This window comes from Eptesicus fuscus, chromosome 20 (assembly GCF_027574615.1).
Source record: "Eptesicus fuscus isolate TK198812 chromosome 20, DD_ASM_mEF_20220401, whole genome shotgun sequence".
Lineage (NCBI taxonomy): Eukaryota > Metazoa > Chordata > Mammalia > Chiroptera > Vespertilionidae > Eptesicus > Eptesicus fuscus.
The window spans coordinates 46,602,305-46,628,999 of record NC_072492.1 but is presented as its reverse complement, the minus strand read 5'-3'; the positions used below and the strand labels follow the sequence as shown (position 1 = coordinate 46,628,999).

Sequence of the window (26,695 nt, the reverse complement as noted above, 5' to 3'; positions counted from 1 at the left end):
GGCAGCGCCTGGGGCTGAGGTTGAGCAGGGGGAGCTGGTGGGTGACCCTGAAGCTCAGCTTTGACCTTGTCAACAGAGGGGACGTTTTTCCTGCCTTTTCCCCCTGCCCACTGTGCCCCCCTCCATCTCTGCGCCTAATCGCTCCCTGCGTGTGCCCGGGAGGACGAAGGAGAGACGGCAGGGCAGGGTGAAGCTGCTCTCGGCCAACGCCCACCTCGCACGGTGGCAGCAGCCAGCAGGCCTGGATCAGCCGTGGGGATGGGCCCGGGGAGGAGACTGAGTCATGGACAGAAACCGCTAATCCACGGGTGACCTGGCTGAGCACGCCGATGAATCACCCCTCAGTGGCTCCCTGCTCCGCAGACCGCTCACATTCCCAGGGGAGCCGGAGTCTGGGAGACGGGATGCTGTCCCATGGGTAACACCCAGCCCCGTGAGAAACGTCCCCGGCAAAGGAGACGGGCTCCGAACCTCCCTGTGTATGTCTGTGTGCATGTGTGTGCACGTGTGAGCACGCGTGTGTATGTGTCCGTGTGTGTGCATGCATGGGTGCGTGTGTTTTAAAGGATGTATCTCACCCATTCCGGGACCTCGTCTTAGCTCCTGCCTCCGTGTCCGTTGAGGGTGGTGGGCGCTCGTCTGCAGGACCGAGAGGGAGGAGGGCGCGCTGACGGACGGCCCGCCTGTCTGTAGCCGTCCCGGCATTTTCCTCAAAGACTCTCTCCCCACAAAGTCCTGCTCCAAACCCATGATTTGCATGAAACAGTCCCTCTTCAACCACGACATCTCCTCCTTTGGCACGCACGCTCCCCTCGTGTGGGTAGAAGGCCGGCCCCTCTCGGTGATCTCAGAAAGGCAAGGCCAGCCCTGGGCCGTCTCCTCACTCTCTCCCCGGCCTCAGCCTTTGGGTCCTGGCAACGTTTTCCAGACCAATTGGCCCATCAGGCCTTCCTACCGCGAGGATGGCTCCTCAGAGGAGGATCAGGCCTTCCTACCGCGAGGATGGCTCCTCAGAGGAGGATCAGGCCTTCCTACCGCGAGGATGGCTCCTCAGAGGAGGATCAGGCCTCGCGCAGCCTCGCGCCACTGCCTGTCACATGCAGATGCGCACACAGCACATCGAACTGCCTGCCCCCAGGCGGGCTTTCCCTTCGCACTGTCACCCGCCAGAATCAGACCTTTCTTTTATCATCTACTTATTTATTATCTATCTATCTATCTATCTATCTATCTATCTATGTATTCCTTACCAAATGATGTGTTTTTATTCCTTTTAGAAAGAGAGGAAGAGAGAGAGAGAGAGAGAGAGAGAGAGAGAGATTGACCGGTTGCCTCTCATACTCGCCCTGATCAGGGTTCAAACCCGCAACCTAGGTATGTGACCCTGACCGGGAATCGAACCCGCAGCCTTTTGGTGTACGGAACGACACTCCTACTTACTGAGCCACGCCGGCCAGGGCACGGTTCCTTTGTGTTTTTATAAAACCCTCCTTTCCTCTGACCTGTGATGCTGTCCCACGGAACAGCCCTTGGCTTGCCCCTGCCTTTCTGGGCAGTCAGAACAGGAAAGCCTTTGAAACATAGGGTCTCCTCGGGAGAATCCCGCCGAGGCGGGGAGGAATCGGCGCAGGCCTCCTCAACGACTACGTGAGAGCACAGGGCGCTGAGGGAGGCTCCAGTGAGGTCGGCGGCACATGGGCAGGCACGGGATGTGGGGGGGGGGGTGCCCGCAGGCCCCTCAGGTTTGCCGTGTAGCTGTGCCCAGTCCACAGAGCAAAACAAAGCTCCCTCAAAACCATGAGCCACAGTTACAGGTTCATAGTTAGAAACTCAGTTCACCGCGCCCGACGGTGCCCGTGGAGGCGTGGACGGCTCCGGGGAGGCTCACGGTGGCCTGGGTGCTGGGCGCTTGTAGCGAATCCCTCCCTTCCTCGTGTTCTTGGTGGATGCGTGTAGCTTTGGGGGCCTTCGAGTTCCTCAGAGGCAGAGAGGAGGCTGGTGGACAGGGTGCTAAGCTCATGCCCAGACACTGGGTTTTGTGTCCCCCACCCACCCACCCCGGGTAGGGGCGCAGATAGAATGGCCACATCGAGGGCGCGGCTCGGGGAAGAGAGCATGGCCGCCTGGGTGGGAGGCGCTCGTGCGTGGTGATCCTGGCATCACGCAGGGTGATCAGAATCACATTTGCAAACCACTTTCTTTCCCCTCCTAATCACACACTTGGCTTCCGGCTTCCTTCCTGCCACGCTCTTTCTGAAAACGTAACCGTGTCGCGCCGGCTACCTGTGCGGGGCGGTTTGCAGAGTCGCCGCCCGGGACCGCTGGACCCGAGGCCTTTCCTTCCAGGAGAGCCGCCCCGGGCCACGGCTCGGCTGTTTCCCGGGGTCTCCTGTCTTGTGATGGGTACTGAGCACTAGGTTCTGGGCGCCAGGCGCAGGCTCTCACCTCCAGAGGCTGTCCCACGAGCTCTGAGGGGTTAAGGGCTGAAGGCAGGTGGGTTTCTTCCGCCTCCCGTCCTGGTCACCTGGCCATCGCCACGGCGATAACCCTCCCAGAAACAAAAATAAAGGGCAGAACCGGTTGGACGGAAAGTGTGGCCGCAAACTCTGACACGGAGCCCGAGCGCGCGCTGGCTGAGGGCCTGGGCTGCCCGGGTCCCCGGGGCCGCGTCCAGGGGAGCGGGCGGTGGGAAAGGAGAGGGCGGCCTCGGGGAGCACCGGGACCGGAGTCCCGTCCGTCCGAGGCGCCGCAGGGCAGAGCCGCCGTGCGGTTCCTGCGTGGATTAGCGGGGAGTCTCTTCTTGCGCAGCCGGCGATGGTGTCTGGTCTCCCCGTGCCCCGGGGAGGACGGGAACAGCAGATCCAGGGCTGTCAGTGGAGATTAGCCTGGCTGTGAGTCACAGGGAGGGGGCGGCCGGGGGTTCCTCTCCGCTTGGGCTGCAGTGGGGCCGGCTCCTGGCTTCGTGAACCGCCCGGGGGCGAGGAAGGCGGTTTCACTGTGTCAGCGCCGAGAAACCGGTTTGGAGTGTCGGAGGCAAACACCACCCACCACGGCTGGACGGAGGGGGTGGATTTTCCTCGCTGTTGAAAGGTGCATTGGCTGCTGCTATTTTTTTTTTTTTCCCCCTCTCCGAGTCCTCCGGAATGTTCTGAAAGGGCTGTCGGCTCAGGGGACCTGATCTGCCGCAGCACAGAGCAATGAATGACCTGGGGCGGGTACCGAGGGGCAGGTCGCTGTCCAGACGCCCTGGACATTCTAGAAAGAAAGGGAGAGAAAAAACCAAAACCAACCCCGAGCGCAAGGTGGTTTTGCACGCAGGCTCCCTGGGCGGGAGGTGGTCTGATAACCTGGCTGACCCGCTGCCATCTCCCTCGCCCTGAGGTTGGGACGCCTGCATTGCTGGGTGACAGGCCCAGACGCATGAGGCAGCTGCTCGCTCCTTCACCCGACAGGCATTCGCTGAGCGCCTACTACGTGCCGGAGGCCGGTCGTGGACAAAACAGGAGAAGAGAACCTTTGCCCTCCGTCGCTGGAGGGGAAGCAGACTATCGCCAGATACAAAAACATCCAGCAGGGACCGTGCTATGAAAACCACAGGGAGGGAGGGACGTGCGGTGGAGAGGGTGACCAGCACAGGTGTTCTCGGGAGCTGACATTCGGACGGAGACCAGGCAGGTGCGCCTGGGGGAAGAATGTTCCAGGCCAGCGATCACCCGGCCGCGGTCCTCGGCCAAGCGGCCCCTTGTTTTTGTAAATAGACTTTGGCGCGCGGACACACCCCTGCGTTTCCGTGTTGTCATTGGCTGCGTCCTCTCCCGTGCGGCCGAAGGAAATAGCTGAGACAGTGATCGCCGGGCCCGCAAACCTAAGAAGGATGTGGCCTTTGTCAGGGAAGGTTTGCCAGCTCCTGATCGAGTAGGCAGGGGCAAAGGGCAAAGGGCAAAGAGCATGCAGCGGCCTCTGTGCGTCCACTCTCCTGGTGACGGACACCCGAGCTGTCCCCACAGGAGCAAACTCTTCACAAGCATCCTCCCGTGTCATCGGGTGGACCTACCCGAGCGCCCAGGAGCAGAGCTGCTTTTTATATTAGGGTGAGCGAGGGAGCGTAAAACCGCCAACCGGCCATTTTTATCAGGTGACAAAACCCGCCTCGTCTTCCTGCCGCCGGGGCTGCCGCTCCTCTCGGGGACAGATGTGGGTTTGGGGGGCTTTGTATGGGGCCTGCATCGCCTTGGCCCATTCTTGGGAATTTGTGTCCATCATCCAAGGAGACCATGTCCATGTAGGTCCCTAGGAACCCCGTAAAGGCCTCGTCAACACGGGCAGCGGCTCAGGGGGATGTTCTTAACGGCGTCTTTGCTGTGGGTCCGGCAAACCTTGCTTCCCAGGGCTGCGGCCCCCTCTGCAGCCCAGGGAGCCAGGCTCTGGTTCTGTGGGTTCTCTCGGATCCCGTCTGCCAGTGGCCCAGAGAGGCTCCTTTGGTGGGTCGTGACTTTGTTCGGAATGCCCAGCGCTGGCCTCTGGGACGGAGAAGTGTTTTGGGCAGAGCGGACACCAAGCCTCCAAATCAGATGATTACTCCCCCCCCCCCCCCGCCCCGTGTCTCTGTGATTGACAGAGCCTTAACTTTGCATGAACCAGGAAGTTTGGCTGTGTAACTTCCTTGTGATCTCAGGACAAGGAGGTGAGGAAAGAAAATGCCAGGAGAGAGAGAGAGAGAGAGAGAGAGAGAAGAGAGAGAGAGAGAACATCCCATGGATACGGTTGGGGGGGAGCCGTGCCAAGGAGCCTAGATGGCACCTGGCGGGTGCTGGCTGGCGGTGGCGATGGGACCGGCTTTCCTCTTGCCTGCTGGGTGCCTGCCAAGGCAGGTCTTCATTATTTTGTTTAAATGGTTTTGCTGCCGCTGAGTTTTGAACGTCCGAAGCAGCCCCTCTATGAGCCTTTGCCTCCTGTGTGGGGTCTTGGTCACCTTTTCTTCGTGGGCGTGCTGCCAGGCGCCGTGCAGGGCGTGCTGGAGACGTTCAGAGGGAAGGAGGTGGCGCCGGGCCCGCTCTGCTGCAGACGGAGTCTGTCCCGGCCTCACCTCGGCCCGTGCTTCCTGGGCCCCGCGTCTCTGCGGGAAGGAGGAACGAGGAGGTCCCGGAAGCACTTCCCACCGCACCGCTGAGCGGGCTCCACCCCCGCGTCCCGATGCCGGTCCCGCCCGCTTTCTTGTCCTGGCTCCCAGGCAGGTCCGGTCTCGACAGGCAGGCATCCACCGAGTCCTGGAGATCTGATACGCGGGGCATGACCCCCGGGGGAAGGCCTGGAATAGAAATGGCTTCTGACCTTCTTGTTGGTGACTCAGACGTGGTGAAACTCTTGTCCACCCGTCAGCGCCCAGCAGAGCCTTCTGGAATGAGGGTGTCTGGGTGCAAGGGGCCCAGGGCCGATGCCTGCCTACCGTGGGGACTTTACAGGGGCGCGGGAGCAGACGTGGGCAAGAATGCTTCTCTGTTGCCGCTTTTCCCAAACTAGAGCTATTTCAGTATAACGTTGACTATTCAAATCTATTTAAGCTTTTTAAAATATATATTTTTATTGATATCAGAGAGGAAGGGAGAGGGAGAGAGAGAGAGAGAGAGAGAGAGAGAGAGAAACGTCAATGATGAGAGAATCATTGACCAGCTGCCTCTTGCACGCCCCACACCGGGGATGGAGCCCGCGACCCAGGCATGTGCCCTGACCCGGAATCGAACCGTGACCTCCTGGTTCATAGGTCGAGGCTCAACCACTGAGCCTTGCTGTCCAGGCTTAAGATTTTTTTTGTGTGTGTGTGTGTGTTTTAATGTATTGATTTAAAAGCAATCTTAACAAAAGAAGGGGGTTGCCCCCCGGAGACACTGGACAATTTCTGGGGGCAGTTTTGTTGTCACCACTGGGGTGAGAGGAATGTCACCCACATCTCGTGGGTGGGCGAGGCCAGGGATGCTGCTGAGCATCCTACAACACAGGCCAGCCCCTGCCGCGTAGAATTGCCCAGCCCCAGATGCCACTAGGGCCGAGGTGGACACACTCGCTCTTGTTTAAAGAATCCTTATTTTAACATGAAATAGAGTCAACCAGCGCCGCTTCCCGTGCAAAGTGAATATGAAAACCCTAAGCACGTGGAATCAAAACCACACTTACAAATTCTGGGCCGATGCTCCTGTCCTCTGGGCCTGAGGGTCTCTTTCTCTTTACACCGAAGGGAGGGGGGGCGGTCAGCACGTGGAGAGATGTCGGGGGCACGGCTCCGCCCCGCTCCCCGCGGAGCCTTCCTCCTCAGGTGTCATCGGCAGGATGAAAGAGAGCGGCTCCCTCCCTGTGGGATTGGACGCCCGTCTGTGCCGTCAGCGCCGCTCCCCGGGATAAAACCGGGCCCCCCTGTGAATGTGCCTCAGCCCAAACTCGGGAGCCGCTGTCTCGGTGCCATGGGGGTGAGTCTGAGCCGCGGAGAGGCGCTGCCGGCGAGGACCGGCCGCCTGCCTCCGGCTCCCGGCGGCTCGAGCTGCTCATTAGGCAGAGATGGGAATCTCTCTCTCTCGTGTTCACAGGCAGTTACACTAATGACAGCCCCCGCGACGCACGGGCTTTTTCATCTTCAAAGCACATCCTAAGCATGAGCTAACCTCCCTGCGCCCCTGGGGGGCCGGGAGCCCCACTTTTTACTGGTCGGTGCCAGTAAGTCACCGGCTGTCCCGTCCAGGCGGGCGGGGAGTGAGGCGAGGTTAGGGTGGAGACTCAAGTTCACGGTGGCTGGACTCCGGCTGGCCAGGCCGTCCGTCGAGGCGCACCTTCTCTCGGCCACCCCGGTCTTGGTGTCCGGAGCCAAACCTCAAGTTCAGGAGCGTCTGGAGAGGGAAGGGGGACAGTTCTTTTACTCTCCGTAGGCAGTGCTTCCCCCCCCCCGCCCCCCCCCCCCCCCCCCGTGGCAGGCACCCCTTCCCCCTAATCCAGGGAGTCCCCTTCAGCAAATATTTTCCTGGGGACCCCGCTCCCCGCTGCTGGTGGGGGTGGGGCTGCTTGGGCCCTGCTTGAAGACGCCTGTGGTTGGCAGGGCCAGAGCCACAGGGAGCAGGGGTGTCTGGCCGCGGGCCGTGACCGCTCCGGCGGGGACCACCGTGGTGCGAGCAGCCTGGGGTGGGGTGCCTGTGGCCGCTGGGGTATTTCCTTTGCGCTCATCCCAGACACTCCTGGCCCTGGCCCGCCTCGGGGAGCCACGCCGCCCAGGTGTCAGGAAGAAAAACGAGGAGGGCGGGCTTGGGAGGCCGAAGCTGCAGGGCGCCAGCATCCACTCTCTTATCATTTCCCAATAGTTAAACCAAAACGGTAAAGTCTTCAGGTCAAGAGACCTTTCAACCAGCCATGGATCACGGTGGGCGGGTCTTTGGGGTCCTGCCTCCTGGGGACGCAATCTACGTAATTGGAGATGTGGGGCGGGGGGGGGGGGGGGCGCCCCTGAGTTGCTGGCCCTTAAATGCTCTCTACCACCATGCCCGGCCGGCGTGGCTCAGTGCTTGAACATTGACCTATGAACCAGGTGGTCACGGTTCGATTCCCGGTCAGGGCACAAGCCCAGATTGTGGGCTTGATCCCCAGTAAGGGGCGTGCAGAAGACAGCGAATCAATGATTCTCTCTCCTCATTGATGTTTCTATCTCTCTCCCTCTTCCTTCCTCTCTAAAATCAATACAAATATATTTTTAAAAGTTACTCTGTACCACAGATGGAGTAAATCATGTCAGAAAACTTACTTCTCCTCAGGGCTGGAGGGGCGGGAGTGAGTGTGTTTTCATGCTGACAACGCACCAGGTTTGGGTTGGATGGACTTTGGGTGGCACGAGACCCTTGTGTGGCTGTCCTGAGGCGTGCGACTTTGTGGGTTGCTTTAAGTCTTATTTGCATGCTTGTCTGAAGCGTTTACCTTCTGTGTTTGTTTGCTTGGGCTCCTATAAGAAAAATACCATAGACAGGGAGAGGGCTTAAACAACCAACATTGATGTCTTGAGTTCTAGAGGCTGGGAAGTTCAAGGTCAGGATGCTGGCATGGTCATGCTCTTGGAGAAGACTCTTGGTGGTTTGTAGATGGCTCTCTTCTCGTTGTATTCTCGCATGGTTGGCGGTGTGGAGGGTGGGGAAGCAAGCTCTCTCATGTTTCTTGTTATGAGGGCACTAATCCCATGCTGAGGGCCCCACCCTCATGACCTTGTTCCTCCCCAAGACCCCATCTCCAAATACCATCCTATTGGGCGTTAGGGTTTCAACATACGGATTTCTTTGGAGGGGACACATGCAACATTCAGTGCATAGCACCTCTCTATGTGATCTTGAAGCACCAAGTGTGGATGGGGGAAGGGGTCCAGAGCAAACAGCCACTCAAACATCTAGACCAGGTTTCTCCTGCATCCTTTGAGGAAGTTGATCTCTTGTTGCTTACGGGATGTGAAGAAGGAGCACGAGGACAGGGCTGGGCTGGGCGTGAGCTGGCCGGAGGGAGAGGGTGCTCCCAGCACCCGCAGAGCTGGTGTGACTTTGGGAACCTGGCCACGGCTGCAGCCAGCTCGTTTGTCGCATAAAGGTCACATCCGGCTGTCGGAACAGTCAGCCGAGGCCTGCTTGTCATCTCACCCTTTGTTGCTAAAGGATCCGGTTCCCCAGAAAACAGAAATGTGGCCCCACATGGCACGGTGTCCTCCTAGCATTTCAGTCATTTCTCCAGGCTTCCTGTGACCATGGCTTTTAACTAAACCAGGGAAACGATATGCGGATAGAATGGGATGCAGACAAGGGAGGGGGCTCCCCCCCGGGATCAGAATATCCCTGTCCCACGTCGGCTCCCCGCCCTTCACCTTTCTATGCTGCCTCTCTGCCCAGCCACGTCCCACATCCCACTTAACTCCTTCCATCCCCCAAGGCACGCATATGGATGAGAGAGCTCAGATGCATAACCTCTCTGCTTTGTTCATGCCTCATCCTCACCTGCACCCTTTTCAGTCCGTTCTTTTTTTTTTTTTTAAAATATTTTTATTGATTTCAGAGAGGAAGGGAGAGGGAGAGAGAGATGGAAACATCAATGATGAAAGAGAATCACTGATCAGCTGCCTCCTGCATGCCCCACACAGGGGATCGAGCCCACAACCCGGGCACGTGCCCTGCCTCCTGGTTCATAGGTTGACGCTCAACCACTGAGCCACGCCGGCCGGGCTGTGGTTTTGTTTGTTTTTTTTCTAAGCCACTTGAGGGTAACTTACATGGGCCTTTACCTCTAAACACATCGGTGCGTATTTCCTAAGAAGTATATACGCTTCTATAATTAGGTGTCAGTGTCTAATAAACATCGTGTGGACGTCCAAGGAGAGTTCAACGAGCACCTTCATGAATTGACACTTTCACCTCATCTCCATCCATGCCTCGGGTTTGTCTGTTGATCCAACAGCGTCCTCAATGACACACTTTCCCTCCAGGGGAGAATCCCGTTGAGAGCCGGCTGCTGCATGGAGTTGTGGTGTCTCCTGAGCCTCCTTTAACCAGGGACATGTCCAAGGACTTTCTGTTTCTTGCGACATGGACATTTTTAAAGAACCCATTCTCTTGCCTCCTCCATTTGGCCCACGGAAAATTTCTCATTCTGCGTTGGGAGTTTCCTGGTGACGAGATCGAGGTTCTGTGTCCGGACAGTAGGACGGGTGAGGGGGTGTCGGTCATAGCAGGTCGCACCTGGAGACAGCCAATGTCTACCTGTCTGCGATGGGTGATGTTCAGGTTGGCCACCTGTACAAGGCGTGGTCTGGTTCCTCCAGTGTATGATTACTGCGTGTTTTTTCCTCCATTGCAACTAAGGGGCAGTCTGTTGGGGAAACATTTTGAGGTCAGGCACAGACCCTCATCAGCGTTTCCTCCTAGAATTGGCATCGAGCGGTGATTTTTGCCTGATCTCAATCTTTACTGTGATGGTTGTGATTTTCCAACTCTGATGCTCTCTCAACATATATCACTTGGTTCTTGGCATTCTGCTGTTAGCAAGAGCCCTCCCTCTCCCCTGTTCATGTATACATCTGTTCATTCACCGTTGGCACGGGCTCTTGAATGCCTAGTTATTCATTGGTCTATAATTCACGAATCACTTAATTATGCGGATGCTCATCACATCCCAGATTTGGCCAATGGGAGCTCCTTCTACGGACTCCTGTGTCCGACACAGACACACATGGACTGTATGGTGAGCCTTTGGAAAGCTTGTAAGCCACTTGAGAATGCACGAATGTGACCCACGTGTGACAGGGATCAGTGGCGGAGGAGAGAGAGATGGCAGCGTGTATTGGATGCTGTCTTGGGTCCCTTCACGCTACCTGCTAGGCAACACCTGTAATGCAAAGATCTGAGGAACTCGGGGGTGCTGCCAGGTCCCCTGAAGCTCTCCAGGTTCCCACTGGGAACATCTTAACGCACCAGGCATTGCTGTTAAGCCCTCCTTTATCTTTGAGCCTCTTTTTACCAAGCCATGTGTGAAGGCCGGAGGGGCTTAGATCAACACCTACCCGTGACATTCACAGGGGAGGGATCAGATAGCAACCGAGGGGTGGAGACGAGTTTTTGCCAGGATAGTAAGTCCGGTGCTTTGGCGAGTACTTCGCCTCAAAGAAGCAGCTGTTTCTCGGCGTTGGCTACGTGTTCCTGTGCAGGAATACAGGTGCGGGGCTACTCCATCTTCTCATTATTTTCCAGGACCATCCAGAAATCCAGATTGTTATGTAAAATCTTAACATCTCCCACCACTGATCTCATCATCTGATTCCCCAAAAAGTGTGGAAGTACACACTAGGTCTACAGGATAAGCCAGCCAGCTGCCTGCCTTGCGGCCCCTGTTGACATCAAGGACAGAGGCGGGGACTCGATCAGGGCCTTTCACGAGGATGTACTTTGACGAGTGTGGGACTTCTTCTCCAGGGGAGGAAATCTTTATTATTTGTCTTAAAGTTTCATTTAGAAAACAAAACAAGAGCCCGCCCAGCGCGGCTCCGTGATGGAGCATCCACCTCTGAACCAGAAGGTCATGGTTCAGTTCCCGGTCAGGGCACATGCCCGGGGTGGCGGGTTCGATCCTCAGTAGGGGGCGTGTGCAGGAGGCAGCCGATTGATGATTCTCATCGTTGATGTTCCTATCTCCCTCTCCCTTCCTCTCTGAAATTTAAACACACACACACACACACACACACACACACACACACGCGATATAAAATCGGTACGTATAAAAAAAATCCAAGTCGTTTCTTTCCACGGACGTCCCGAGGGTATGCCGGTGCCCTGCCCAGAGCAGCCCTTCCCCAGGGCTCACCTGGCCCCGTTTCCAGGCAGATGTGGTTCTGGGACTCGGTGTGGGGAGGTGATTTATGGGTGCCTCTCCGGGGCCGAACAGAGCCGGATTGTAGTGACCACTGCCCCCTCGTGAACACACATGTCCAGCCTGGCGGCCTCCCCCTTCCCACCTCTACCCCCTCCCCCCCCGCCCCCCCCCCCCCCTCCAAGCCATCTCCAGGGCAAACATCTTCAGTTTGTGCACTTGGTCACGGCTTCACAAATATTTCCACTGCGTTGTTCCCGAGAAAGCCGGTGCCTTATGAATTTCTGTTTTATGACTTTGCTAAAGCAAATACGCTGCTCCCCGCAGACAGGCGGTATTGCACTGGGGCAGACCTGCCTCGCGCTCTCTCCCCTTCCCTCTCCCCCCCGCCCCCTCCCCCCGCCGCCGCCCCCTCCTTTTCCTTCTAAAGGAAAAGCCCAAGAAATGCCAACCTCTAACACGTCGCATTTTTTTCCGACGCGCGTGGGTGGTTTCTGCGCGGCTGCTCACTACGGGCAGGTGAGCGGGACTTCGGGTTTGAAAGGTGCCCAAGCCCCCCCCCCCCCCCCCCCCCCACGTCTGTTGGCCTACGAAACCCAGGAAAACCGATCGGGTGGAGTTTGGAAGGGACGGACCTCTCCGTCCCACACTGGGATCTTGGCTTCGATTCGGGTCACCCCCCTGCGTCTTCTTTCTGGATGAACGAGGCCAGAGAAAGTGGGTCTCATGATGGCAGGTCTCCCGTTCTTCTGACCCAAAGACGTTCTGCCCTCCATTAGGGCTGTCGTCGGAGGGCTCCTGTGGCCCCATGGGTCCCAGGGGTTTGCGCGGTGAAGCTCTCTGAACAGGGGTCCTCGTCTCTGCCTTCTGATCCTCACCCTGAATCTCCCAGGGGGGCCTTGGTGTCTCTTTCCAGCTCTGAACAGCCCCCCTGCCTTTAGGAACACGGTCTCCTGGGGTCCCCGTCGAAGAGGGCCCACGAGTCTCCGTCGGCCCCGGCGTCTGCCGATTCAGCCTCGCGGGGCCCAGACCTGCCATGCAGTCGCTCACGCCCCGTGTTTGCTTTTATTCCCAGCCACAGCTGGAGGCCAAGGAGCATAAATGCATCGCCAAGCCTGACAACAGCGTACCGAGTTCGCACCTTAAGGAAAGGGACGGAGGGGGTGGGGCGGGGCAGGAAGCCAGCGGTCTCGCGTGGTCGGGTGGCTGGTGGCGGAGAAATGGACGGGCAGCCCGTAAACCCTGGTGTGGCTCTGACCATCTGCGCGGCCGGCCCGCCCGCCCGCCCGCCGACGGCGGAGGCGTGAGCGGCCCTGTTTGTCTTGGAGGGCTCGCCCGCCGAGCGCGGTGGACGGTCCGTGGACGGCCGGCCAGGCATCTTGTGAACCCGGCCGGGCCCGGGGGAGGGAACAAGGGCCGTTCAGAGGGGAGGACCACCGCCCGGTGGGGGGAGGGCGGAGCGGGCGCCCGGCCGTGTTTACCGCGGGGGCCGTGCCGTGGGTGGGCCGGTCCTCATGACGTCCTTGAGGCTTTAAAACACGGCCATAAATCTGCCGCCTGTGGGACAGCGCTGGCATTTTCTTCCCCTTCCACAACCAGGTTCTCTGTGTGACCACCCCCCCGCCCCCCAAAAAAGTTTTTTTTTTTTTTAACACAAGAAACCCCCTGCACTTGCTTGAAGCGTGTCCCTCTGTCCCCCCTTGGGGGGCAGCCCCTGGAGGATGTCGGAGGATTTGGGTAGAGGCTGTGATCTCCCCCACGCACTGGGGAGGGATGTTGCCGCTGCTTCTCCGTGTTTTTAAAGAGATCCTGGCGCAGGGGGGGCAGCCCCCAGGGCCGACACCTGAAGCTCTGTGTTCAACAGCTGGGCGGTCCAGATGTGCCGGCCCGGCTCCGGGTCGGCCCGGAGCGCCCCGAGTTAGCACCGGCTCTAGCTGCCTGCTTCTCTGCCCTCGATCCGGCAGGAGCCAGGGGGGCCATTCTGGAGCCCGGGGGCGGGGGCGCGGGGGGGACGTGCCGCCGGTGGCCACCTGCCAGGGCCCCTCTGACGGCAGAGAAATGTGCCGGGACGTCCTTTTCGCAGGCGGTTTGGCTCCCGGGCCCCTCACGTCTGAGGTGCGCCCGCCAAAGAAAAGGGCACTTTTTGTGGTCAGAGCCTGGGGCTTGGCCGGAGCCCTTGGACGGAGGGAATCTGCGTCTGGGGCAGGCGTGGCCCCCGCGGAGGAGAAAAGCCCCCTGTCTGTGAGCAGCCGGCTGCCAGGCCTCCCGGCTCGGGGAACAGTGGACAACTGTTGGAGCGCTTGGCCTGCCCAGCGCCCAGGTGTGCCCTGGCCCGTCAGGTGTGTCCTCTTATGAAAAGAGGCACGAGGGTCCCCGTGTGCACCCCAGCCTCCCCCCACCCCCCCTCGCGCCCTCCTCCGCAGCCCCATGGAGAGCGTTCTGCACACGTGGGAGACACCGCTTTGGGGTCACGGTGTGTCCCGTGGCCCTGACCCTCGGCCGTCACGCGGGCGGCGGGGGCGGGGGCTCCTTCCTCCCCTCCCTCTCCGCCCTCCGCCTTCACATTCGTGTTGCACGCTGGGCAGTGACCCAGCCGGGCCGCCAGCCATCGGATCTGAAGGGCTCCCTGCTTTTCAGGGCAAATTTCCTGGCCCCCGGCCACACCCGACTGCGTGGTTATTTGGGCAGCGGCATTCAAGGGTGTGAAGCCAGCCGGGCCAGAGAGGGAGGTTGGTTGGGGCTCAACCCAGTGAGGTTGGGGTGTGGGTGGGGAGCACAGACACGTCCCCAGCAGGGACCCCGAGAAGCAAGCCAGCCACGGAGATGCCAGTACTTTTCCACTGGCGGGCGGGGCCGGCACGGGGAGAACTTTGAGCTCCAGGGACCTCGCAGCCCAGGGATTTTCCAGGTTTGCCCAAGGAAGGACTAGGAATCAGGAAGCTCTCATTTGATTTTTTTTTCTTTTTTTTTTAACATTGTAACCAAGCTCCACTCGGGGTGAGGCAGCGTTGAGTGGTCATGCCTGAGGCCCTCACCAAGGGCCTTCCCAGAAGCCGAGTGGGCCAGGAGGGTGAAGTCTCCTGATGCTGCTTTCTGCCTTTCCCTGGAGCCTTGCTGGCTCTGGTTTACCGCTGGCTGCTGTCAGAGAAGGGAAATGAAGGCTTGCCCTTTAGCATTCAGGCCTGGTCACGGGTCTCTCAGACGTGCAGCTCTGGCCAGAGGTGCAGGATTCTGGTGCATTTATGTTAGACTAGAGGCCCGGTGCACGAATTTGTGCATGGGTGGAGTCCAGCTGGCCCGCCCTGATTGGGCGGATTGGTCCGGGCGGCGGGGGGGAGGGGCTGCAGGAGGTTGGCTGGCCGGCCCCGCCCCCTGGTCAAGCTCCTGGTCGAACTCCTGGTCAAGGGGACAGTTTGCATATTAGCCTTTTATTATATAGGATGGGAAGAAAGACGTCAGCGGGATCGTGCGTTCTGTTGATTGGCTGCTGTTCCTGCGGGGATGAGTCATAACGGGGGCCTTTCTCTTCACCAAACACATGAGTTTCAGTCTCCTGGCTCCTCGGCGGGACCCTCCGAGTCCTGGGCTGTGACTTGGTGCCTCCCAAGGTACCCCTCTAGCTCCTCCCCCTGTGGGCCACGCGAGAGGTGCCCGGTCGCCTCCAGGGCTGCTCGTCGTTGGCCGGTGGGTGGCTCTCTCCGCAGGAGGCTCGAAGGGCTTCTGTGTTTGGTCCCTCACCACGGCGTCCCTTGAACTTGAGAGTTTGCTTTCGGTCATGGATTCTGAGAGGGCCACAGGGTGGGAACTTCGGGGGTCCCCTCCAGAGCCTTCTGGTTGAAAAGCGCAGTGGGAGTGAAAGTCTGCACAGGAGGCCCAGGACGATTCGGGGGGAGGTCAGTGTTTCCCCAAAATAGGTGCCATGTGTATCACCCGCAGGGACCCGAGGTAGTAGCCGGCCCCCCCCAGACAGGGCAGGAGGTAACACGGAGTCACCCCGAAATGCGTTTCCCTTTTGTAGCTCTTCCCTTCCTGGTCCAAGCAGGAAGAATATCTCCACTCGGCGCTTTAAGAGAGAAGGTGAGCAATTCTCAGGCTCAGAGCCTTGGAGCCACCGAGACCAATCTTGGGTGATTTTTTTCCCCTCATTGTATCTTCTATTCATGTCGAGTGACCCCGGATTCCATTTAAGATAAGGATACAGAGTTTCTTTTTAAAGTATGTTTACTTACGTAGAATATGAAGCCATGTTGAAAAATATTAAAAACAACAACAACACACACACAGTCGCCAGGTAGCAGTGCGCCAGACATCACAGAAGCCTCAGGCAGCCCCGGAAAGGCGAACTCTGCCCCGGAGCCTGGGCTCTGCGCTGACTGCAGCCCAGGGAGTCTCTCGCAGGGGGGGTTTTTGCAAACCCCTTGCACCCCGTTCCGGGGGACACTTGACAGTGACATTTTTAAAAAATATATATTTTACTGATTTTTTTTACAGAGAGGAAGGGAGAGGGGTAGAGAGTTAGAAACATCGATGAGAGAGAAACATCGATCAGCTGCCTCCTGCACCCGCCCCCACTGGGGATGTGCCTGCAACCAAGGTACATGCCCTTGACCGGAATCGAACCCGGGACCCTTTGGTCCGCAGGCCGACGCTCTATCCACTGAGCCACACTGGTCAGGGCATTGACAGTGACATTTTGCTGTTGTTGTTAATCCTCACCTGAAGATACTTTCCCATTGATTTTTAGAGAGAGTGGAAGAGCGAGGGAGAGACAGAGAGAAATAGCCATGTGAGAGAAACACGTTGATTGGTTGCCTCCTGCACGAGCCCCGACCAGGGCCCAGGCTGGGGAGGAGCCTGCAACCAAGGTACGTGCCCTTGACCGGAATCGAACCCGGGACCCTTGGGTCCGCAGGCCGACGCTCTATCCACTGAGCCAAACCGGCTGGGGCGACAGTGACGTTTTTGACTGTCACAGCTGGGGGATGCTGCTGGCATCTCGCCGGTAGAGAGGGACCAGGGGAGCTGCTGAAATGCCACCCGCTGCTTTCTGAAGCAGGGTGCCTGCCTCCGCCCCAGTGATAAACTTGACCTTTCACCTCCATACAGTGATACAACGTAGCTTGTTTGTGTCCTGGTGTAGTGCGTGACTCCACAGCCTCCTTTGCAACGCTCCCCACACCCCCCCACCCCTCCTCCTGGGCTCCTCACCCCCCTAGCCCTCCTCCTGGGCTCATCGCACCCCCAGCCCTCCTCTTGGGCTCATCGCACCCCCAGCCCTCCTCCTGGGCTCCCCACACCCCCCAGCCCTCCTCCTGGGCTCCCCCCCCCCCCAGCCCTCCTCCTGGGCTCCCCACACCCCCCAGCTCTCCTCCTGGGCTCATTGCACCTCCCAGCCCTCCTCCTGGGCTCCCCACACCCCCCAGCCCTCCTCCTGGGTTAATCGCGTCTGTCTACGGCTGGCGGGTGCGGAGCCCAAGTCCCGACAGGTCCCGGGTCTCATCGGGAGCCTGGAATGTGATGACTGAGGCTCGTTGCTGTCTCACCTCCGACTCTTGGTTTAAGGAAATGGCTCTGATAGTCACACTCCAAACACAGCCCAGACAGCAGAGGTATCTCATCGTGTGAGGAGCCAGGCTGGGTCCCCTGGCTGCCCGGTCCTGAGGCGGGGCCTGTCGCGTGGGACCAGGAGGGCCAAGTTCAACAACCTCCCTATACATACTCATCAGGCCCTGGTCACACCTCACTCTCACACCAGCCACGCCTGGGAAGAGAGGCGTCATATTATGGGGCTTTAGCTGTTCCCTTTTAGCGTGTCTGCACATTCTTTCCCGGTCTCGGTTAAGTGACCTCTTCTCTGTTAGGGTTTTCTGATAAACTCCGAGAAACCCACCGCCTTTGCCCACCCATGGCCTCCGCAAGTAAAATAATCAACCTTTCAGCTCACGGCTCGCGGCTTGCCTTCCTTCTGAAATCGCAGATCTCCGCCCCCACCCCCACCCCCACCCCCGTCCCAGCCCGGTTCTCATGTGTCCCCAGACATCCCAGGGAGACAGGAAGGAGGAGGAACGATGGTCCAGATTTTGCCGATGGCCACGATAACGGGTGTAAACGCAGGGCCGGCTCCCAGGAGGGCCTCTCGCCGGCCTGTCTGCCCGTGAGCTCCGCCGAGCCCCTCCCGGCGGCCTCATTCCTCCGCGGCCTCTGCCAGGCTTTCTCACTTTCTCTCCTGGGCAACTCGTCCGTCACCTCCTGCCTGCCTGCCCTGGGCTGCCTGTGCCTGTGCCTCTTTTGACTGATGATGTGAAAAGGGTTAAAAACCCTGGTGCCCAGGATGGTACAGCTACAAAGTGCCACCGTTGTCAGTCCTGCCCAGAGAGGCCCGCCACCCTTTTTCCCATGAAACCAAGTGAATCCCCTGGCACGTGACCCTGCAGCCATGTCCCTCCTCACCTGCCCAGACACCCCCACCCCAGCACCAGGGAGGTGGGGCCATACTACATACATATACTATATAACATATAGCACATAATACAAAAATACATGCATACGGCACAGCATTTAAATACACATATTCAATCTAGGACCTATCATTGATAGCACATAACATTATCTATATATATAAAAGCCAAGTGACCAGAATGACGGAACAACCAGAACAACCAGTCACTATGATGCGCACTGCAGCAGCCAACAGGCCCAATCGGAGCCCTGAATGGCCCCCCCAACCTCCCGCGGCCCCTCCCTCTGGCCAGCTCGGCCCCTCATCGGCCCCCCCATCGGGGACAGGGCCAGCCGGCCAACCTCCCATGTCCCCTCCCCCCTGCCGGCCCGACCCAATGACCCCACCCGTGCACGAATTTGTGCACCAGGCATCTAGTATAATATATAATGTGCATATAATCCACTGTAATGCATGCCACAGAATAGGAGCTGCAGTTATTTTCATCATCGGTCCTACTAGGCTTTTGGCCCTGGGGATCCGGGACCTGCCTTCTCGGCTCTGTATTATTCCCAGCACCTGGTCTAATGACTAGCACACAGTAGGTGCTCAGTCCTCACGGAAATGCCAGGGGGTGTGGAGGGGTTTTAGGTGAGGTCTGTGCAGCCCTGCATCTTGTATTTCGTTGCGATGAGGTTTCGGGAAGGGTCTGGGGTGGTTTTTCCTTAAGAACCCCCTCCCTCCCTTCTGGGGTGCGTTGTGGCCGCTGCCGGTGTCCACGAGGTGGTGGGTGGAGTGTGTGCACGTCCATGCACACCTCAGGTCTCACCCCTACGTGGTGGCGGTGGCCGCCGGGGGCGGGGAGGCGGGGCTGGAGAGGGAGCTGCCGTCCCCGTGCGGCCCTCCCGAGGGAGCTCAGTTGTGTCTCCACAAAATACTCTGGGACTGGGGGGAGGGGGGGCAGGCCCGTGGTGTCAGACGGAAAGTCCACTGTCCTCCGTCCTCAGATGAGCCGTGTGCCCCAGGACCCTGCTGAGCCGTGGAGGGACCTGGGTGGCTCCCTAGGAATCAGGGCCCAGGACTGGGCAAGGCCCGGCTGTCCACGCTCTGGGCAGGCAGGGTCCTGCGTGAAAGTCGGCTAGGGAGGAGAAGAGGCGTTTAAACGGATACACGTACAGCGTTCATTGTGCTCCGCACACTGTTGTGAGGGCTTCCCCAACAGGAATGTATTTAACCCTCCCACGGCCTTCCATGCGAGCACCGTTGTTACGCAAGTTGTTGACCGATGAGGGAAACCGAGGCACAGAGAAGTCCAAGGCTTAGACACGGTGGAGGTGAGACTCAGACTCACAGCGCCCAGGCTGATTCTGGTTCCGCTGCTTTTACGGAACCAGTTTGAGAACCGTTGAGACTTGAGTCTGCACTGCCCCCCTGACTCCTAAGTTTGCTGAAGTAGTCCCCCCCCCCCCCCCCCCCCCGCAAGTGGGTGTTGGTTCAGGAAGCAGCCCTTCTCTGGGAGAGTGGGGCACCGGGCGGGGATGGGAGGGGGTAGACTGGTTAGGGCCTGGAAGGTTCTGCTGTGCGGCCCAAGGGTGGAAGCTGGGAGCTGGGTGTAGGGAGAGGGGAGAAGGAAGGAAGAGCGGTCGTGCCAATGTCCTGGGGCCACTTCCCTCCCCCCCCCCCCAGCCCGGACACCAAGCCCGGGAGGCGGGAGCCTTGCTCGCCCAGCCTCGCTCCCTGCACAGCCATGAAGGGAGGGTTTGCCCATCACTGAATCAAAGCCCCTGAAAACTGAACCGGGCACCACGAGGCCTCTTTCCGCCCTTTCTTGATTAAAACAAACAACATTGTGAAACGTCAAACCTGTCAGTCGTGTGGAAAGTTTGCGGCATGGAAAGGCAATTACTCAAATGGCTTTTTAAAAGTACGAGAATTTGCCTGGCCGCACGGTTTTTAATTAGTGCCCCGAGTGAACGTGAATACCTATTCATAGCTGCGCGCGCCGGCCCGGGGTGGGTTTAGGAAACATTTGGTATCTCTGGCAGAGGCGGCGTGTGGACCTGGCTGGCAAGGGGGCTGCCGGCCGCTTTCGCAAACAGAAGGGACCTCTGGGTCCACGTGGGCCCTCGGGGAGGGAGGCTGTTTGCAGGGAGGGCGTGGGCCTGTGGCATCCTAGAGCTTTTCAAGTGTCCTGCTGCCCAGGTGGTCTCTAGGGCTAAGGCCTCCCCAGATGGGTGTCCCCCCCCCCCTCCCAACCCCCCATCTGATGAACAAGCCTTTCAGGGAATTCTTTGAAAAAAAAAAAAGTTACTTGGGGTCACACCATTTAAATTTACCTCCCTGGTTTTCTGTGATCTCATTTTTCCTTAAAATACCACTGGAAAAGTGTTTTTTGAGTTGAGTAGTCTAGTTTCCATTGAAACATGGTGAAACGAACTCGTGGGGGCCAAGGCTTGGTGTGAGGGTGGGGGACCCGGGCCCAGCACACCTTCTGGGGGGGTCAGCCCTCTGCAGGTCACAGGTCACAGGTCGGGGGCAGCCTGCCCGGGGATGCTCCCCCTGACCTCTCTGTTGCTGATGGCCAGGGCACTGCATGCGGAAGGCGTCCCTGGAGGCAAAGATGTGGTTTCCAAGAGAAAACATGATGGGCTTGTAAACTTTCGATTTTTTAAAATTTTTTTTAAGCACGGTGGGCGGGGCTCTGTCTTTAAGCTCAGGTTAGAGACAGGAAGATCCAGGGGCGAGCTCAAGGTCGGACCAAGGTCAGCAGCTGCACGTGGAGGTGGGCAAGACTTGTGAGAGGTCAGAGAGCCACCGGGAGGTCCAGCTCTCCTGGCTTCGCGAGCTGGAGAGAGCCTGGCCCGTCGAGGTCTGCCACCTGCGTTTATGGAGCGCCATGGGCCGGAGGGCCTGCCCCATAGTAGCCGGGCTTCTGCGGTTAATGATGTGTACGCTGTACGAGGCTCTAGGAATCCAAACACGTGGGGTATATTGTCCACCCTACAAGGTGGTACGATCTCCCTGGGGAGAGAGGGTCGCTCACCTATCCTCTCCGTCATCTTACGTTTAGTGCAGTGTGGGGTGCGGGCAGTAATCCTCAGGTACCAGCCACCACTGCAGGCTGGGGAGTCAGGTGACTTCTCATGGGACGCGGGACTTGAGCTTCAAGGGCAGGTGCTGGGGAGAGGCAGAGCCGGGGGGTGTTGCAGGCATGGGGAGCACCAATGAGATCGCTCTGCAAGGCTGGAGAGAGAAGAGGAGGGGTCCCGAATGCGGGGGCCCTGGGGTTTCCGGCACGGAAGGCAGTAGGGAGCCATCGACAGCTGTTGAGCAGCGTGGGGCAGAGCTGATTGACATTTCAGGAGAAGCTGGGCGGGCGATGCACAGTGGACTGGAACAGGCGAGTCGGACGTCGAGGAGCCCGGGTGGGGGGTGATTGCAACCGTGGGAGTTGGGGTCCCTTTCAGCTTTCCCCCTGGAGCCAGAGGAGCTTGGTGCCAGTGATGACTCCACTACTTACCAGCCCCGTGACCTTGAGGAAGTTTTAAATCCTGCCGTGTGCCCATTACCTTATCGTTCACGCAGGGATGCTGACATTCATTCCTTCTATGCAACCGAGAGGGCTGTATCATGCAACGCATTCTGTTCGTACGATGGAGGACAAGACAGGTGCTCTCTGCGCTCAGGGGTCTCGCTGTTATCATGGCCGTGGGGCTGTACGAGGAGACCGGTCATGAGTTGTGTTAGCAGAAGAGCTGACCAGAGGGAGGGCTGCTCTCTGGGTGACCGAGAGGGTGACATTAAATTCACAGGCAGCCCACTAGGCGTGGCTCAGTGGTTGAGCATTGACCTATCAACCAGGAGGTCACGGTTCGATTCCCGGTCAGGGCACGTGCCCAGGTTGCTGGCTCAGTCCCCAGTGCGGGGTGTGCAGGAGGCAGCTGATCAATGATTCTCTCTCATCGATGTTTCTCTCTTCCCTCTCCCTTTATCTCGGAAATAAATAAAAATATATTTTAAAAAAATTCACGGACACAGAGAGGTTCCGGGGGAGCCGTGTTGAGGGGGATAGATGGGGTTCCATTTGGATGGGACAATTTGAGGTTGTTTGGGAACCAGTGATCAGCCTGCCCCGCAGGCCGCTGGCACGGCACACGGGGGGGGGGGGGGGGGGGGGTGTTAGGAAAAAGGTCGGGGGCAGGGTCTGGGGAATCTTCAAGGACAAGGGGAAAGTGTGGGAATTCCACTGGGCTGAGGACCGAGCTTTAGGGCCTCGATCTGTGCTGAGCTCAGGAGGAAGGAGAGGAACCAAGGAAGAGGGAGGGGTGGGGAGTGGCTGAGAGCCGGCACTGGGTCTCAGGCTCCAGTCCACTCTCTCTTCTGCGAGCCCACGGGGCACCGCGGGCCCTTCTTTCCGGCGTGGCCTCTGCGGGCTGTGGCGTGGAGTCTGGCCTCCTTTTCCAGCCCGGCCTGGTGGAACAGGCCCCGGGGAGAGCTCAGGACCCCGGTCCTGACCCGATACGCGGATGCCACCGGAGCCGGCTGCCGAGAATGGCACAGGTATTTGGAAAATGCCACGGAGCAGGTCCGTTCAACCCTGCGGCCTGCAGCCTGTCAGCGGGGTTGGGATTCTTGGTTAAGTTCACGGTTCAAGCCAATATTGACGGAATCCTTCCGTGGGAGTGGCCACTCTCCCGCCAGCGGGAACTCGGGCCGCCTCTGAGTGTGTTTTGCCTTCTGGGTGGGTGTGTCTCTGTCCCGGGCTCACTCTGGGTCCCAGACACAGGGAGGTCCCCAGGGCACCCTGGCCGGATCTCACCTTGGACCCCAACTTTGGGTCCAACTTGCGGCTCTCTCATCCTGACCCAAACTGTTTCTGATTTCACCGTCTTGCAACTCCTGTTTTAACTGCGTGTTGTTGTGTGTTTTTTTTTTTTAATTAAAATGGCATTTATAGTTTTATTTCTAGTTCAAGATGATGAATGTCCATTTTATTTTTTACTCCTTTTTAAATACCGGGGCATTTTTGAACAACGCCCGTTCACGGTCGTCATGCAGAAATAAGACAACAGATCACCCCTGAGCTCACTACCCAGGGAGGACAACTTGTTAACCTTTTGCTTTCTCCTTCCGGGTTTGTTTTTAGAACATATTTTTAAAAAAATAATAATTTCCTGGGTGGATCACGCTGGCATTGCATGTAGACAAGGCTGCCTGGGCCTCTGCACACCTCACAGCCTCCTTTCTCAGCCTGACCTTCATTGGCCGGGGCCTGCGGAGGCGTCCGCGCCAGATACCTCTGCCCGGGCCGGAGCTCTGTCCTCGGGCCCAGGACTCGAGCGCCCGGCGGGGCTGACCCGGGAGTCTGCGCAGGAAACTGACTTTCCCAGGAAGGTGCAGGAAGAGCCCCTTTCTGGTGTCTGCTCTGGTTAGATGCAGGGTCCGTCCTTCAGGTCCGCTTGTCCTGGCATCACCGGCTCTGCTCTTGGGTGATCTCGCTGTTTAATGAGCAGAGGAGATGGGCACCAGTTCCTGTAAATAGCCTTGGGGGGCGGTTAGAGAGAGAGACAGAGCGAGACCGGGGGGGGGGGGGGGGGGGACGGGGGAGAGAGAGAGAGAGAGAGAGGTTTTTAAAGAAATGTGTATATGTGAATGTTCCCCAAGTAAACATTTCAGAGTTGGGCCAGAATCATTTGGAGATAAATGGCCATCTGGGCATGTCAGTTTTTGCTTTTTAAAAAATCCTCACCTGAGAATATATTTATTGTTTTTTTGGTTTTGTTTGTGTGTGTGTGTTCGGGGGGGGGGGGGGGTACTGATTCCAGAGAAAAAGGGAGGAACTGTTATTGGTTGCGCCCTAATTGAACCGAACTGGCACCTGAGTCGCCTGACTGGGGCTGTCAGCTTTTTTTGTTTACTCCGTAGTGAGTTCATGCCAACCAGTGAAGCCCTTGGTTTGGGGTTGGGATGCCCCCAAGTCTTCTTTGGTGGAAAGTTATTTATTTCCTTATCTCGCTCTCCACCGTCTCTCCTCGTTGGTGCTTTATTTATTCGTAGTCAAGGTTGAGTGCTTTATGGGGAAGCACCACTGGGCGATTGGTTTGTCTGCCCAGCAAACCGGGGGAGGGTGGGATGGGGAGGGGTGAGGAGAGGGAGAGGCGGGCAGCAGAGAAGGCCCCTCCCCCTCTCCCATCTCTCAGCAAGAAAATAAAAAAGATAAATAAACCCTAATCCTGACCCGGGGGCAAATGGCAATAAAGATCCAGGGTCATTTCCCCTGCTGATCCAGCCCTCACACTCATTGTAGGAATTAGACAGTTCTATGGCTCTCATTTGCCAGATCAGATTGTGTAATTATCTTTTACGGGCCTGGGTGTGATGTGTGCTCCGTGTGGATGCTGCAGGGGGCTGAGGGCGTGTCTGGCCTCCGGAGTCCTGCCGGCTGTGCGGCTGTGCGGCTGTGCGGCTGTGCGGCTATGCGTGGCTTCCACATGGGGAGGGTGGGGGGGAGGGGCGCTGAGAGCCTGCCTGGAGGCAGCACAGAAGCTGGTGGCAGAGCCAGGGTCAAAGGGCAGATCGATGGGGTGGGGGGGCAGTTAAGGGCAGGCCTTCGGGCTGGGGCAGGGGTCTCCCAGAAGGAACATGGATGGGTATGGGGGGTCAGCGGGGACATTCCCCAAAGTCTGAACGAAGGCTGGTGAGGTCAGAGACAGGAAGTCGTCGGCAAGTTCAGGGATGAATGATCACGCTCCTGACCTGGGGCGCTTTTGTCTTCACCAGGCCCCTGCCCCGTAACACGTGATGTGAAAAGTATATTTCATGGCTGCAGTGATAGGAGGATGCCTCTCACCCAGGCTGCATTCATCGCTCTACAGGCCCTTCTGTGACCGTCACCTTATTCCTTCTGATTATAGAAGAAATGAGAACATTCTTTTTTTTCCTTTTAATCTTTATTGTTGAAAGTATTACATAGGTCCTCCTTTTTCCTTCATTAACCTCTTCCAGCCGGCTCCCATCCGCCCCCCACCCCCACCCCGGCCCTCACCACCCCACTGTCTGTGTCCATGGGTTATGCATATATGCATACAAGTTCATTGGTTCATCTCTTCCCACCCACCCTCCCCTGCCTTCCCTCTGAGGTTCAACAATGAGAACATTCTTGCCCTGGCCGGTTGCTCAGGGGCTAGAGCGTCAGCCAGGACCTCAGAACCGCTGGGGCTGGGACCCACGCTTCAGGAGGATTTCCCATCGGCCCGGGGGAAGGGGGTGGTGACTTCAGTGAGTCGCCAAGTCTGAACCCTCGCTCCCCTCCTGTCTTCCCCCCATCCTAGGATTTACAGAAGCCCCTGCCGGTCCCCACCCATCCCACCCCCAGGGTCTGCTGCTGATGGGTGGGTTGGGATGTCCTGGTGGCTGGGCGAGTTTAGATGGACTGGTGTTAAATTTCCTATCTCAGAGTTTATCGAATGCTTTGCACTTAACACACGGGACGTGGGTTGGGTCTGGGGGTGGCAGCAGGAATGGGAATCCGTCCCGGTGTCGGTGGTGTTGGACTTGGAGAGTATCTTGTGGTTTTCCTTGCTTCTTTTTGAGGCGTTTTCTAGCATTTGCAAGTGGTCTAGGTAGGTCCCAAGTGTTGCACGGTTCATCGGAGCTAAAATCGTGGAGACCGGCCGGCGTGGCTCAGTGGTTGAGCATCTACCTATGAACCTGCAGGTCACGGTTTGATTCCCGGTCAGGGCACATGCCCAGGTTGTGGGCTCCATCCTCAGTGTGGGGTGTGCAGGAGGCAGCCGATCCATGATTCTCATCATTGATGTTTCTATCGCTCCCTCCCTCTCCCTTCCTCTCTCTGAAATCAATAAAATATATTTAAATAAAATATAATCGTTGAAGATCTTTGCCCTGCCGTCGAGGGCCCTACTACGTGGCATTTGAGGTCGGTTCTGGGGTCAGTCCGTGGGTGTGTGTGCCTGGGATTGGCGGAGAGGGGGCCGGGGTTGGCGATGGGGTGGCCCAGCGTGCCAGGCGGCCCTGTCCTCAGGAACTCCAGAAACCGGGGGAGCGCGCCCCGCCCCGGGCGCTGCGTGCGCGCCCAGCGAGAGAACAAAACGCCACCCAAACAATCCTTCCCCTTGTGAGGGAAGGTTACGCGTTTTCGGTTTCCCATCTGATGGTATTGTCTTTCCCCATTCTCTTTCTTCTCTCTGTCTTCATTTGCCAAACGGAGGGTCCGGAGTGATTTCTTTGAGCCTAATGATGGGGAAGCTGAGACGGGGGCCATTATCTCTAAACACCTTTTGAAATACGACTCTTCCTGGTGTCTGAATTGGGTGGGGGAGAGGCCGGATTTAAAGATTACATATTTTAGCAGGAACAGCCTCTCCTCAGGAGCCACACGGATGGTGTGGAGTAGCCTCGCTCTCTGGAAACCCGTGTAAAGGGGCGACGTTGACAAAAGCATAGCGGATACGTACGGGGTGCAGGGTAGGGGTCGGGCACAGAGCTCGACGCCCCCCAGGTGTGACCCCATTTAATGGATTTAGGCGCCATAAGGTGAGAACATAGAGAAATTCAGAGTCATGTCACCATAGCCCTCGCCTTGGAATAAAAGACTAAATAAAAAACAGAACAACCCGGAACCGTGGCAAAAGGTTATTTTGTAGTCGAGGTCCCTCGTGAATTTAAGTTTTGTTATAACGTGAAAGAAATGCACTATCCAGTGTAATACCCATTTACATCTTAGTTTATTCTGGGTCTAGGAAACCCTGTGTTTCTTGTAAGCAGCCTTCGGTCACCATGTCCACAGCTGAAAAGGGAAATGGACTTCTCCCTTTATTCTCAGTCAAGGGTGTTTTCCTTCTATACTGAAGCATCAGCAGCTGCTAACCT

The 26,695-nt window shown here is 57.9% G+C and overlaps 1 long non-coding RNA gene across 3 annotated transcripts in view; it reads left to right on the top strand.

Moving 5' to 3' along the window:
- Window positions 1-26,695, top strand: part of LOC114227984 (uncharacterized) — a 325,422-nt gene that overhangs the window by 75,014 nt on the left and 223,713 nt on the right. The gene's annotated exons all lie outside the window — the stretch shown is intronic.